We start from the raw sequence: 13,795 nt of genomic DNA on the forward strand, positions 1-13,795 counted from the left end.
AATTTGCTGATGGGCGAGCCGTTCAAGTATCTTAGCCGGGGCCGGGAGGAGGGATATTGGCCTGTAATTAACTGGATTACCAGGGTCGGAGTTGGCTTTTTTTAAATGGGGAACAAGGTAGGCCTGTTTCCATTCTTCCGGGTAATGGCCTGTGCTAAGGGAAGCGTTCCATATTGTGTTAAGGTGGGGATTGAGGAGTGGGACCAAGGCTTTAAATTGTTTTACTGGCCAGGGATCCACTGGGGATCCAGATCTGCATCTTAGCAGCTCCTGTAAGGAGGCCTCTTCCGATATAATATCAAAGTCAGCGAGGATAGGACCTGACGTAGTGATTTCAGTGTAATTCTCAGGGTGATTGGTCTTCTCGCTGATGGGGAATGAGGCCTGTATCTGGGCAATCTTGTCCTCAAAAAATTCGGACAACTGGGAACAGAGTTCTTGAGAAGTAGGTTGTTGTCGAATCAGGGCCTGAGGGTCAGTGAAGGATCTAACGATAGAGAAAATTTCTCGTGGGGCATTGCTAGCTTTATTTATTTTCTCCGCTAAGAAACCTCTTTTGTGCTTAATGATTTGTTACGGTAGTCTTTAAGGGCCTTACGGTACGCCAATTAGCATTCTGTAGAATACCCAGATCTCCAGCGCCTTTCCAGTATTTTACAGAGCGATTTTTGTTGACGTAGTTCGTCAGAGTACCAGGGGGCTGCAGGTGAGGCCCTAAAGGTCTTTATAGATCCAAGGGGGGCTAATGCATCAATTGCATTAGTGATCCAAGTGTTCAAATTGGTGATACGAGAGTCCAGATTGATAGCGGGGGGGGCTGCTGTCTTTGAGATGCTGTTCCATGGAGGACAAGGAGATTTTACTCCAATTTCTTCCTTGTACTCGTGGAATGGAAATAGGACGGTCTAAGCGGGTCAAGAGGATGGAAAAAGGAACTAGACAATGGTCTGACCAGATAACTGGAAGGGGGCTTCTATTGTTATATCAGGGAGATTAGAAAAGATTAAGTCCAGAGTATGGCCTGCCTTGTGGGTGGGATAAGCGACTAGCTGTCGCAAATTACAAGCAGCCAGAGAAGATAGAAAATTAGAGCTGGCTAGACAAGAGAGGTCGTCAATGTGTAAATTACAATCTCCGAGAACCGAGAAATTGGCGTATCGGGCACAGGACTGGGTGATGTAATCTAGAAGAGCTGGGAGGTGAGAGGGGCTAGAGGAAGGGGTTCTGTGTAGAAGGAGACCTGTGAGGGATATAGAAGCCGAAAATTTCACACAAAAAGGAAGCCCTTCGATACTATCGATAGGGTCGAAAGACATGGATGAGATGGCCCACTTGTTTTTATAGATAATGGCCACCCCACCCCCCTTTTTACCACCTTGACGGTTGGCACAGATAATGCTAAAACCCTCTGGGATGGCCAGAGAGATGGCAGGGTTGGTGTCTTCAGTAAGCCATGTCTCGGTCAGAAACAAAAGGTCCCAGTCATTATCTGATAGAGATTGATGGATGTCGAGAGAGTGCTTGACTAATGACCGGCAGTTAATCAGGGCGAGTTTAATGGATATAGACAGGTTAGGAGCTCTCGATAGTATCCGCCTAGGAGATTTAATAGGGGCAACCAGAGTGTTAAATGAGGAGTCACAGAATATACATTGGGTGTTCCCTCCATATAGATCTAGGGGGTTGAGTTGATGCTGGACACATTCCGTAGGACACAAGGAGAGTAATGTCTTACGGTTGTAGACAAATCTTACCGGGCTTGTGTATCCAGCAGCGTGGTTGGCCCCGGCCGCGATCTGGTCACGGACGGGCGCAGATGGGCGCAGACGGGCTGGTCTTAGGCGCGACTTCGGTGCGCTGTCGGCGCGCCCGCTGCGCGCGGCCGCTGCGCGGCCGGGTAGGAGGGGACATTTTATGCAATGGGGGCGTGGGAGGGAAAACAACTAGAACTCCACCCCCAGCCTCTCTCCAATATGGCGGCTCCGCTTCGTTAAGATGCTTCCTACCTCAGCGCCTTAATCGGCTGAGGGGAAGATTGACAAGGGTCAGGGTAATGTGCAAATATGCGGGCAGATAAAATCAGGGGTCCAAAATAAGCAAATACGTTTTTAAAAGCTGCGAGCGTCTATGTCCTCGTTGTGTTGCTTCCCACCTCAGCGCCTAAATCGGCTGGGGGGAAGGATGTCATGCAGTGGGTCAGGATACTGTGCAAATATGCGGGCAAATACAATCAGGGATAACAAAGTAAACAAATGTACCTCATAGTTATCCACAGCATGTACATCCCATTGGGCCTTCATTTTTAAATCTAGGAGCCCTCTGTACTCTGATCGGAGGAGTTCCAGCTCCTCTAATACCCGTGATAGATTTTGTTGGTGAGCTCCCAATCGTGCGTTCTCTAGCGAGGCGATTTTGTTCTCCAGAATCTTAAATTTCCTCGCCTAATCCCAATTTTTCAAACAGATCAGACTATGAAGTAGACCTCTAGTATGAGCTTTCCAGGGTTCCCAAACATATTCGGGAAGAGCAGAACCAACATTGTCTGAAAAATAATTGACTTCAGATGTTTTCACGATGGTGACTATATCTTGGTTGTTCAGCGCCAACCTTTTTAGGGTCCACCTGGGCGATGTTGTGGCTGTGGCCCTACTGGTCAGAACCGAAAACATAATTGGTGCATGATCAGATAAAATGGTAGGTAATATTCTTATGTCTTCCAGGACCTCTAAACATGACCTATCAACCAAAATATAGTCCAATCTTGACGCGTGGCCATGTTTTTTGCTAAAATATGTGAAGCCAGGTACAGACCCTCCTTTGGCCTTCCAGGCGTCTATTAAGCCAAGTTCATGCATCATGTTAACCATAGCACGCCGAGATCGCGGTGCTGCTGCAAGTTGGGAATAATTGGAGCGATCCTGCCTAGGATCAAGCAGGACGTTAAAGTCCCCCCTATAATAATAGGTGAACTAACCTCCACCAAGTTGGACTGTACTTTAAGTAGGTGGGTGGGGTCGTCGATATTCGGGCCATAATAAGAAACAATAGTCTGTATATTTCCGCCAAGATCTAACTGTGATGTGACCCACCTTCCTGATTGGTCAGTAGATATTGACCTGATGGAGCCTCCTGCCCCTGTCTTTATCAAAATTGCAACCCCCTTACTTACGACCGACTGCCCAGAAAAACAAAAAGCCCCAATCCATCTACGTTTCCCAAAAATCTCATTGCCCTCACTGAGACATAGATGGGTTTCTTGGAGAAGAACTATTTTGGCGAGGGATTGTTCTTATACTTCAGGACCAACCTTCGTCTTCTGGGACAGCGGAGCCCGTTAACATTCCAGGAGATATAGGAAACCTTATTACTAGTCATTAAATAATCTCCTTACCCTACGCCCAGAACCCCACAGAGTTAATAGGAACCTCCTAAAAGCTAGAGTGGAATGAGAACTTAGTTTTCATTTTTTTTCACCCCAAACCCCCTCCCATTCTGTCCATCAACTGTGTTTTTTGCTATTGTATTGATGGTGCGCATTCCAGCCCTGTAGTTTTGTCGCAGGGCAGTGCAGCAACATTCCTCGCAGCGCTGTCCAGCATCAAAACCTTCTGAAATGAAGACCCAGGTGTTAGTACCATTTTTAAGATCAGCTATTTTCTGGTCTTAAAAACTGCCTCTGCAGTTAGAAGTCGTTTTTTGGGTTTTGCCCCATACAAGGGATTCCTTGTAAATATCGCAAAGTGGGGTTAGCGGCCATTTTTGCACAGGAACACTTACTTTGCATCTCATTTTCGCTAATCTCGCTAACAGAAGTGGCAATCTCAAAAATGCACGTTTTCACCAGAATACTGCTGCTAACTGAGGTTAGCGCAACTTGTAAATACAGGGGAAAAAAAGCAGCCGTAGTGAGGTTCCGTGGCTTTCGGGACCGGACTCCATTGTTGTTTGTGACGCCATTTTGTGTTGCCCTCACGAAGGCCATGGGGATAAACGAACAAACGAAGTTGCATGGGCCTCGTTGTCCATGTAAGCATTTAACGTGGGCCTTTTCGACTTGCGAGTGAACTGCAAGTTGCTGACCCCTTCACCTGAAACTACCCTTTCACGAAGCTAGTTTCTTTAGCAGATCTTGTCTGCAAATTTAATCAATGTTCAGGATATCGTTAACTTTTAGTTTCTTGCACATATCTTATCCTACTCAACATCTGAATTGTTTCTTTCTTTACGACTTTTCATTACATGGGTAGTGCTTTCAATTATGGGTTTGTCCGGCTTTTGGTAATCGAATTTGGGACAATCCTAATAATTAACTTGTGGGGTTGGTACGATGTAAAGTGAGCTTTTTGGAATGTGATAATGTATAGAAATGTGTTTCCATTGGTCAGAATTTGCCGCAGTGGGTGTGCATTCGTAATTTTCTGAATTTCCGATAAAAAGTGTGTCTTGCTCGACGAATTTGAGCAGTCTCCTGAGTTGTACACCGTGTTGTATTGCTTGGATCACTGTTACTAGCTGCAGCTAATAAATTTGATCTCTGACGCCACCTAGAAGTATTCCGTGTCTCTGTTTGCCAGGACAGGGGAACTCGAAGACATCGGGCGTGTCCCTGACGCCGCCGGGTTCTGAAAAACCCGGTTCTTCCGATGGCGCCCAACGAGGGGCGACTTCAGCGGTACCGGTCCAAGCCCGAGGATCGTGTAGAGCCACGTGAGGAAATTCTGGAGGAAGGCCGCCACTTCATCGACCCCTGCATGTCGACGTGGACCGAAGGTGTTTTCTGCGAGGCTTCCCGCTTTCCGACGGCTACGAAGGACTGCTGCCCTGACTGTCGCCCTGTCTTGGACCCTCGATAGATGCTTTGTAGAACGAGACGATAGACGGTCTTCTGGTGGCGTGACAGATATTTTGGTTAAGTATAAGTGGGTCGCTCCCACGACTTTGCTTTGGGTTCTTGGTTTTGTCTGATTCGGCTGCTGCAGCAATCGAAGCCGAGGGGCTCGTATATTTGCGAGTGTATCGATAGTTGATAACCCCTTGAAGTTTGAAGCTAGATTAATGAGCTATAAGATGCCTGATCTTAGCAAAATTAGGAAATGGTTCAGTTGTGGTTGTAACAGGGATTCCCGATTGGAGGACTCGTGTCCGATACCTCCGGTTGGAACTCCGACTTATGAGCTCTATTCAAAACACGAAGTGGGTCCTATCACTTATAATGAAGTATGGGTCCGCTATACTAGGAAGGATGGTGTTTTACGATGGCCCCAACATGGTAGTTTCTAAATAAATATTTTAGATAATCTGGAAGTTGCGTTATTCAAGAAGAAAGCCCGGCCGGCAATGTTTGACTCTTTCCGCCTTTGGCGAAAGGAAGCCAAATAGAGAGAAATTAAACAAGCAAAGAGAGATAGGAAAGATAAGAATATGTCAGTACTACAAGCTGCTAGGCAGTATAGGGATGATGGAGAAGAGCGAGCGAGTGAAGTTTTAGATAGGCAGCGTTGCATGGCCATAGATAAATGTTATCCGGCCTTGCCGCTTTCTCCTCCGAAAGTGATTGAAGATTCTGAGAAAGGTCCTTTGATCTCTCATTTATTGAGATAGCCACCTCCCTATGTGCAGGGTGCTACTGCACCTCCATTACCTCCTGTTGTTCCACCCTTTGTTGTTCAACCTCCTGCTGTTGTTCAGCCACCCGGTACTCCACAGATGGTTTTGCCTCCTCCTGCGCAACCCGCTCTAGGGTCGTCATCTTTGCTACCAGCCTTGCCTCAAACTCCTTTGCCTTCTAATTCTCATCTTCGACTCCTACTGTTCTTATCCCTACACCTTCTTTGCCTCAAAATACTTATTCTCCTGTTTTTATGTCTGCTTCTTCTTCTGTTCGAAAACGAGTGACAGAGACTGTTTCTAATTTGTTGTCTCCATTGCTTGGGTCATTGAATATGACCCCTGTTTCGGAATGTAAGCAGAGTCGTAGTCAGCTTCCCGGTTCCGAGGAACGGGCAGTGTTGGATTTGTTGGCTCGTAGATGGATTTCAAATGCCTCTAGGTATAATTTGCAAGCGATTATGGATGTTTTCTTTCAAAGGGAACCGCCTAAACAAAGGTATGTTTTTGATGTAATGTGTATGTTTCTGCGTCAGGAATGGGAAAATAATGAGTTGGGTTTAATTCCGCAGGAACTACTTGATGTTCAGTCTGAATTTGCTAGAGGGACGATAGTGGAAACTGATGTTACAGATGCCGTAGAGACGATACTTGTTTTTAGATCTCAACTTCCGCCTCAGACATTGTACGAACCTGATTCCTCCGTTAGGAGGAAAGTGAAGCAGTATCCTATGAGAGAAGTTCCTCCTTTATGGAAAGAAGCAGTTCAGGCTAATGTTAATTTGGGTATTGTAGCTGCACCGGCTCATTTTCAGCGAGTATGGGTACATGTTCCTTGGAAGAGAGCAGAGGTCTTGGCTCTTAAGCAGACCTTACCTGACCCTCGTAAGAATCCTGCTGGTTATTACAAGGAGTTGTCCCAGACAGTTAATGCGTGTGTTATGAATTTAGCTGACATCGATATGTTGATGGGTAATGTAGTTCCACAACCTTTGTGGGGGAAAATTCGCCATGAGAATCATGCTGCAGAATTAGGTGATACTTGGGCGAATATTGTAGCTGCGGATGGTCGACAGGTAGGAGGTGCTAAACCTGAACCTTTAGTTGCAGATTTACCTGGTATTAATTTGATGAATAATATATGCCTTTACGAGTGAATTGGGATAAGTTAGCAGCATGTAAGCAAAAGAAAGATGAGAGCGTGTCTGATTTCTTCACTAGGTTTGAAGAGACGTTTATCGATCATAGTGGTCAGGACATGAGTACTGAAGGTGGTCAAAGGTTGTTCGTGGATAAATTTGTCTTTAATTTGCTCCCCGAACTTTCTAATAAGCTAAAGGACTCTGAGAGTTCATGGGCTGTTTCTTCGTCGGCCCAGATATTTGCTACTGCACAGTATTACGAGAACAGGGATAAAGATGAGAAGGATAAAGCGGAGAAGAAAACGAAAGATTTAAAGACGAAAGTTCTTTTGCAGCAAGCTTATCCACCTCGTCAGAATCAGCCTCAGTTTCAGCAACCTCCGCAATTTCAGAGATTGTTACAGAAGCCTGAGCCTTATGTTTAGCGATTCTTTCCTGGTCCTAATCAGTGCGCTTATTGTAGAGAGCAAGGTCATTACAAGAATGGTTGCCCGGCTTTGTTGCAGTGTGCGAATGGTGTGTCTGGTCAGAGAGGTCGTGGTGGTTTCCAGCAAGCCCCTAGGGGTAGGGGACGTGGTGTGATTCCCCAGAATGAGCATTCCTCTTCCCTACAGAATTCTGTGAATTATTTTGACAGACAGAATGTTCCGAGTGGTCAGTCTGCCCAGTACTATGTTGAGGATTACTGTGTTGAAGGTGAGAGTTCTGGTTATAATGATAGCTAGGACAGCCAAGGTCAAATTGAGGGAGTAGTGTCAGTTCCAGTAGATCAGAGTGGACCTTATGTTGAAGTGATAACATCAGGTGTGGTAGAACCTTTTCTTTTGGATACTGGTGCGACAAAGAGTTCTATTACGCACTCTAAACTTCCTGGCGCACCTTTGTCTGGCTTGACTAATGTTTCAGTAGGATTTTCAGGTGCCCCAGTTCGTAATCCGGTTTCTAGTCCTTTGTCCCTTTCCATTGGCCCTTGTGAATTGGAAGCTCCACTTATTCTAACGACTGGTTGTGGTGAGAATCTGTTGGGTTTGGACTTGCTGAAAAGATTGTATGCGACATTGCATTGTTCTCCTTCGGGAGTACAACTTACCCTTGGTAAGAAAGTGATTTCTCCAATATATTTGTCTAAAGATTGTCTGCCACTGCAATTGCGTTCACTTCCTGATACGCTTTGGGCTACAGGTCCGAATGATGTTGGTCTTTTGAAGATTCCCCCGTATGTTGTTACACTCAAGTCGAATGCTAGACTGCCCCGTAGTCCGCAATATAAGATCTCGAGCTATGGTGAGAGAGCTCTTTTAGCGATTGTCTATGATCTGGTTGAGAAGGTGTAGTTGAGGAAACGAGAGGTAATGTGTGTAACAGTCCTGTTTTTCCTGTCCTTAAACATACTGATGCTTCTCAGCCACCTGTGTACCGGTTTGTGATCGACCTTCGAGAGGTCAACAAGATTGTTGTGCCACAGTTTCCTGTGGTTCCTGATATCACTGCTTTGTTGACTCTGATTCCTGCTTCGGCAGCTTGGTTTTCTGTCATCGAATTGAAGAACGCTTTCTTCAGTATTCCTATTGCTGAGGAGAGTAGGGATATTTTTGGTTTCTCATTAGGAGGCCGAAGCTTCCGGTTTAAGAGAGCTCCTCAAGGTTATTGTGAAAGTCCCTCCATCTATAGTCAAGCGTTGACAACTCAGCTTGATGGTTTTGTGTTGCCTGTTGGTGCTACTCTTATTCAGTACGTTGATGACTTGTTGGTTACTGCTGATGACGAAAAGATTTGTAAAGAGGCTACTCTTTCTCTGTTGCGGTATTTGTCTGACCTTCATCATAAAGTGTCACCTTCAAAGTTGCAATATTGCCGCCAAGAAGTAACCTACTTAGGTCATCTCTTGTCGAAGGAGGGAAGGAGATTGACATCAGAAAGAATTCAAGCAATTGCGCAAATGAGTGTGCCATCCACACAGAGAGAAGTGCGTGCCTTTTTAGGTATTACATCGTATTGTAGACAGTGGATCCCCAATTTCTCATTGTTAGCGAAACCTTTGTTAGCACTGACTCTGAAAGATACTCCGCATCCTCTTCCTTGGTCTGACGAATGTCAGAAAAGTTTTTCTGAATTACGCGATGCATTGTGTTCGGCTCCTGTGTTGGGTACTCCAGACTATAGTAAGCCTTTCACGTTGTATGTGCACGAGAGAGAAGGTTGTGCATTGTCAGTGTTGACACAACCATTTGGGGACGAGCAGCATCCATGCGCGTATTTTTCAGCTACGTTAGACCCAGTTGCTAAGGCGTTGCCGAGTTGTTTGAGAGCTACAGCGGCAGCGGCAGTTTCTATCCGACAGTCTGCTGGTTTGGTATTGGACAATACGTTGATTGTGATGGTCCCACAGGCAGTGGATACCTTATTAAATAGGACCAAGACAAAGCACCTTACTAGTCCACATCTTTCAGGTTACGAGTTGACACTGTTGGCTAGTCATGTTCACATTAAAAGATGTAATGTGTTGAATCCAGCTACGTTGTTGCCAATCTCTACAGAGACGGATGTTCAAGAACAGCATGATTGTTTTCTTCGTACAGAGGAAGAAATGAAAGCTAGAGTTGACTTAAGGGATACTCCCCTTACGGATGTTGATGGTACGCTATGGGTAGACGGTTCGTGTTTTAAGCTTCCGAATGGTGAGACGACTGCAGCGTATGCTATCACAATTTTACATACAGTTGTTGAGACAGCACGCATACCACAGAATTCTGCGCAAGCAGCAGAGTTGATTGCACTGACTAGAGCGTGTGTGTTGTCAGAAGGAAAGCGAGTGAATGTTTATACTGATAGCCAGTATGCGTTTGGTGTTGCCCATAGTTTTGGCGCATTTGTGGAGAGAAAGAGGGTTTCTTACTTCCCATGGAACGAAAATACAGCATGGGCAGTTGGCGAATGAACTTTTGGAATCACTTACTCTCCCGAAGCAGATTGCAATCGTGAAGTGTAGTGTGCATAAGAAAGTTGTGGACGATGTTGGTCGAGGGAATGCGTTTGCGGATGAAGTTGCGAAGGAAACGGCGAAAGACATGCTGAGCCGTATGTATGTTGCAGGCCCCGCTAATTGGGTTATGGCTGGTGGAATGTGTGAAGACACAATAGAAAGTGTGAAAATGATTCAGGCTGAAGCTACAGAGAAGGAAGTGAGTGTTTGGAGAGAGACTACGGGTATGTTGGATCCGACAGGTTGTTGGGTTGAGTTGTCAGAACACCAGCGATGGTTGTTGCCTGACGCGTATGTGCTCCCAGTGGTTACAATGGCTCATGGAATGGCTCATATCAGTTCGAAGGGAATATGCAAGTTGTTGGCTCCAGTTTGGCTGAATGCTGGAATTCCGAAATGCGCTGAGAACGTGGTGAAGCATTGTATGATTTGTCTGAAGTATAATCCTGGTAAGGGAACTACAACTCCAGCTGGTCATTTTGCTCCTCCAACGTATCCGTTTGAGGTGATACAGCTAGATTACATTCACATGGAGAGATGTAACAATCTGAAGTATGTCCTTGTGGTTGTTTGCGCCTTTTCTAGATGGATAGAGGCCTACCCCCTAAAGAATAATACTGCCTTGTCTACAGCCAAGGTTTTGCTGAAAGAGTACTTCCCTAGGTATGTTTTGCCGAGAATTGTATGGAGTGACAATGGGAGTGAATTCGTGGGTCAAATCATGAAGAAAGTATGCGCTGGTTTGGGTATTAAGCAGAAGTTCCACGCAGCGAATCACCCCCAGTCTGCTGGACTTGTTGAATGCTATAATGGTACATTAAAGCTGAAATTAGCTAAAGTACAAGCAAGCACTGGTCTTACATGGCCGGATGCCTTGCCGTTGGCTCTTCTGTCAACAAGGACGACAGTGCATTCTCGTGTGGGACTTAGCCCATACGAGATAGTTTTTGGTCGTCCAGCGAATGTTTGGGGTGTGCCTCGTCCTAAAGAATATAGCAGTATTGAGTACCTTATGTTGGTGGATTACTTACATGACTTGACTGCTAAATTACGTGTTCTCCGCCAACAGGTCTATGACAGTTTGCCGACAGCTACTGCAGATCCAGGCCATACGATTCAACCTGGAAACTACATCCTGACCAAGAATTTTCAGCGCACCAAGAATTTGGAACCGAGATGGACTGGTCCCTACTTAGTTCTTCTGGTCACTAGAACTGCTGTTAGAGTAGCTTGCAAAAAGAACTGGGTGCATGCCTGTTGGACTGGGCCCTTCTGGCAGGTCCACCCCGGAAGTTTTGCTTGCTATATGTGACCTGGGGATGGTGATTCCCACTCTGAGTGCGTGTAGATGGGAGAGGCCTGCCCTCCCATAGGAATGCATGGGGAATGTGCGTGTCCCTACTAGTTCCTGATGCATGGGGGGTACAGGCTCGAGTCTGGTATGTGTGGACTCGTGTGATTGAATGCTACAAGATGATGTATGCGACGTGTGTGTGTCTAGAAGAGAAGTGCCACTTCTAGACATGGGTGTGTGTGTGCAGTAGGTGTGCTGGCGCATGATTGGCTGAAGCCGGCTGGGGAGCCTGGCTCCAGGAGTCTGTGTGGGTCTGCCCCGGTGGTGAATGGAGAAATTAACATGCTGATGTCAGGGAGGGGCTGTGCCTGTATCCTGTATGGAGATGGGCTTTCCCCAACAATGCTGGCTCCACCCCCGGGGGTGCGTTTGGTGTCCCTAGCCTGGCCAGTAACAAGAAATCCTTATAACCAGTTCTAGCTGGTTCTCACCCTGCCTGCCCTTTTTAGACAAAGGAATCTCATGTATAAAAGGGAGGGTGGGACCTCTTCTCTCGCTCTTGCCTGCTTGTCCTGACTGAATCCTGCCAGGGGTGTGCTGCTGCTTGGGCTCAGGGGAAAGGCTTGCCTCCCTGAGCCCTGCCCTGCTCCTGAACTACTGAAATCCTGGACTTCCTACGGACTCTGCTTTCTATGGGCCTAGCGCTTGGGAGCGCTTTCCTGCTATCCTAGCGCCTTGGGGCGCTTCATTCATGCTGCTAGCGCTTTCCTGCTGTCCTAGCGCCTTGGGGCGCTGCCTTCATGCTACTAGCGCTGGGAGCGTTATATTCCACAAGCCGGTGCCCACCCGGCATTTGCCCCGTTCGTGTGAGGGGGCCCGAGCCCCCAGCGAGTGCCTACCTCGCTTGCCCCGTCATTGCTACACTTATCGAGGGAGCCTACTCCTCGTTAATTCCCCCCGAGTTCACTGCCGCAGCCCGGGACCCCTCGTGAGGCCCGCCCCCGGGCCGCGCTCTGATTGGCTGCCGGCCCGGGCTGGGCTGATGACGTCTCCCCGGGCCGCGCTCTGATTGGCCGGCGGCCCGGGGAGCTGTGGAGGCGGAGGAGAGAGCCGAGAAATGCAGGGGGCAGCGGGAGCCTACTCCACGCCCCTGAATCCCCCCAGTAGAAGTGCCGCTTTCCCCCTGGGGCCCCCAGGAGCGAGAGGGAGCCCCGGAGAGCGAGGAGAGACCGGCGTGTCTGCCCGCCGACCGGTGAGTGCTGCAGGAGGGGAGGCGGGGCGTCGGGGCACATTGCCGGTGCCCGCCCCTCCCCTCCAGCGCGAGCACACATGTGCTTAGAGGCCCGCGGGGCCCCCAGTGATGCCGGGTCCCCCGAGGGGGACCCCACCTGCCCGCAGCTTTGTCCCTGAGCCCCGCGAGGTTCTTTCACGGCCCATGCAGCCCCCAGTGATGCCGGGTCCCCCAAGGGGGACCCCGCCTGCCACAGCTTCAGCCCCTGAGCCTCGAGAGGCTCCATCCGCATTTCAGCCCCTGAGCCCCGAGAGGCTTCATCCGCATTTCAGCCCCTGAGCCCCGAGAGGCTCCATCCGCATTTCAGCCCCTGAGCCCTGAGAGGCTCCATCCGCATTTCAGCCCCTGAGCCCCGAGAGGCTCCATCCGTATTTCAGCCCCTGAGCCCCGAGAGGCTCCATCAGTCTCTTAGCGTCCAGAGCCCCGAGAGGCTCCACCACATGCCCCAGTGTCCAGAGCCCCGAGAGGCTCCACCACGTGTCCCCTGCCCTTCGGAGCCTGTGAGGCTCCGCCCAGTTGTTCTCGAGCCCGAGAGGCTCCACCGTTTGGCGCCCTTTTTCCTCCGAGCCTGCGAGGCTCCCACAATGGCCCCATCCTTGCTCTACAGCTGCCCAGCACTTCGTGGGCAGCTGTCCCGTTTAGGTTTATTGTTGGCTACCTGCAGCCTGCCCTGAACATCGTGACATTGCCTGTTGGAAGTATCGATTAATGTTAATCTGCTTCTGAGAGTTATTACGTGTTGCCTTCTGATGATGCCTCTGTTGTGCTATGTACCTTGTCCTTCCTTCCCTCCTGTTAATCCGATGTCCCATGTATGTTGATCCTGGTTAGAGTGAGTTCTACCGCTAGTTCCATGAAGCTCCTGGGCGTAATGTGTTCTAATGCTAGCGCCTGGTTGTTATGTGTTCTAGTGCTAGTTCCAGGAAGCTCCCAGTGGTTATGTGTTCTAATGCCAGTTCCATCATGTGCATATCCCTAGCAGTGGCCCCATGGCACTGCCCTGTATATAGTCCCTTGTAAACCCTGCCCGTGCCCCTGGCACCTTGTAAATTGCGTATTCCTGTCTAAGTGTGTTCTTCAATACCAAAGCTATTTTCATATATATCTTGTGTGGAGTTTGTGGGGGGCCCGGGAGGTTGTTGCTGGGGGTGCGTGCGCAAATGCTTTACACATGACCTCCGAGATAGGCCTGACTGCTCGTGCCAAGCTACCAAGGGGGTGAGCAGGGGTTGTCTTGGCGGGTGACTACCCTACCCTAACTAGAAATGGTGATTTCTGCCTGGCCTTGGCTCAAGCCTCGGTGTAGGAAGGTGGCTACCTGACTATGGTTACCCCAGATTTTTTGCCTGTGTTTAGCTGGTTTTTTGACTTAGTTGACCTGGTTCCCTGCTAATCAGGGCCCCAGGCCATCTGCTCTCTCTGTAAAATGGATTCCATGTACCCTAGGTACATACCACAATTGGAAATGGACTCCTTGT

Source organism: Lissotriton helveticus, chromosome 5_1 (assembly GCF_964261635.1).
Source record: "Lissotriton helveticus chromosome 5_1, aLisHel1.1, whole genome shotgun sequence".
Taxonomy (NCBI): domain Eukaryota; kingdom Metazoa; phylum Chordata; class Amphibia; order Caudata; family Salamandridae; genus Lissotriton; species Lissotriton helveticus.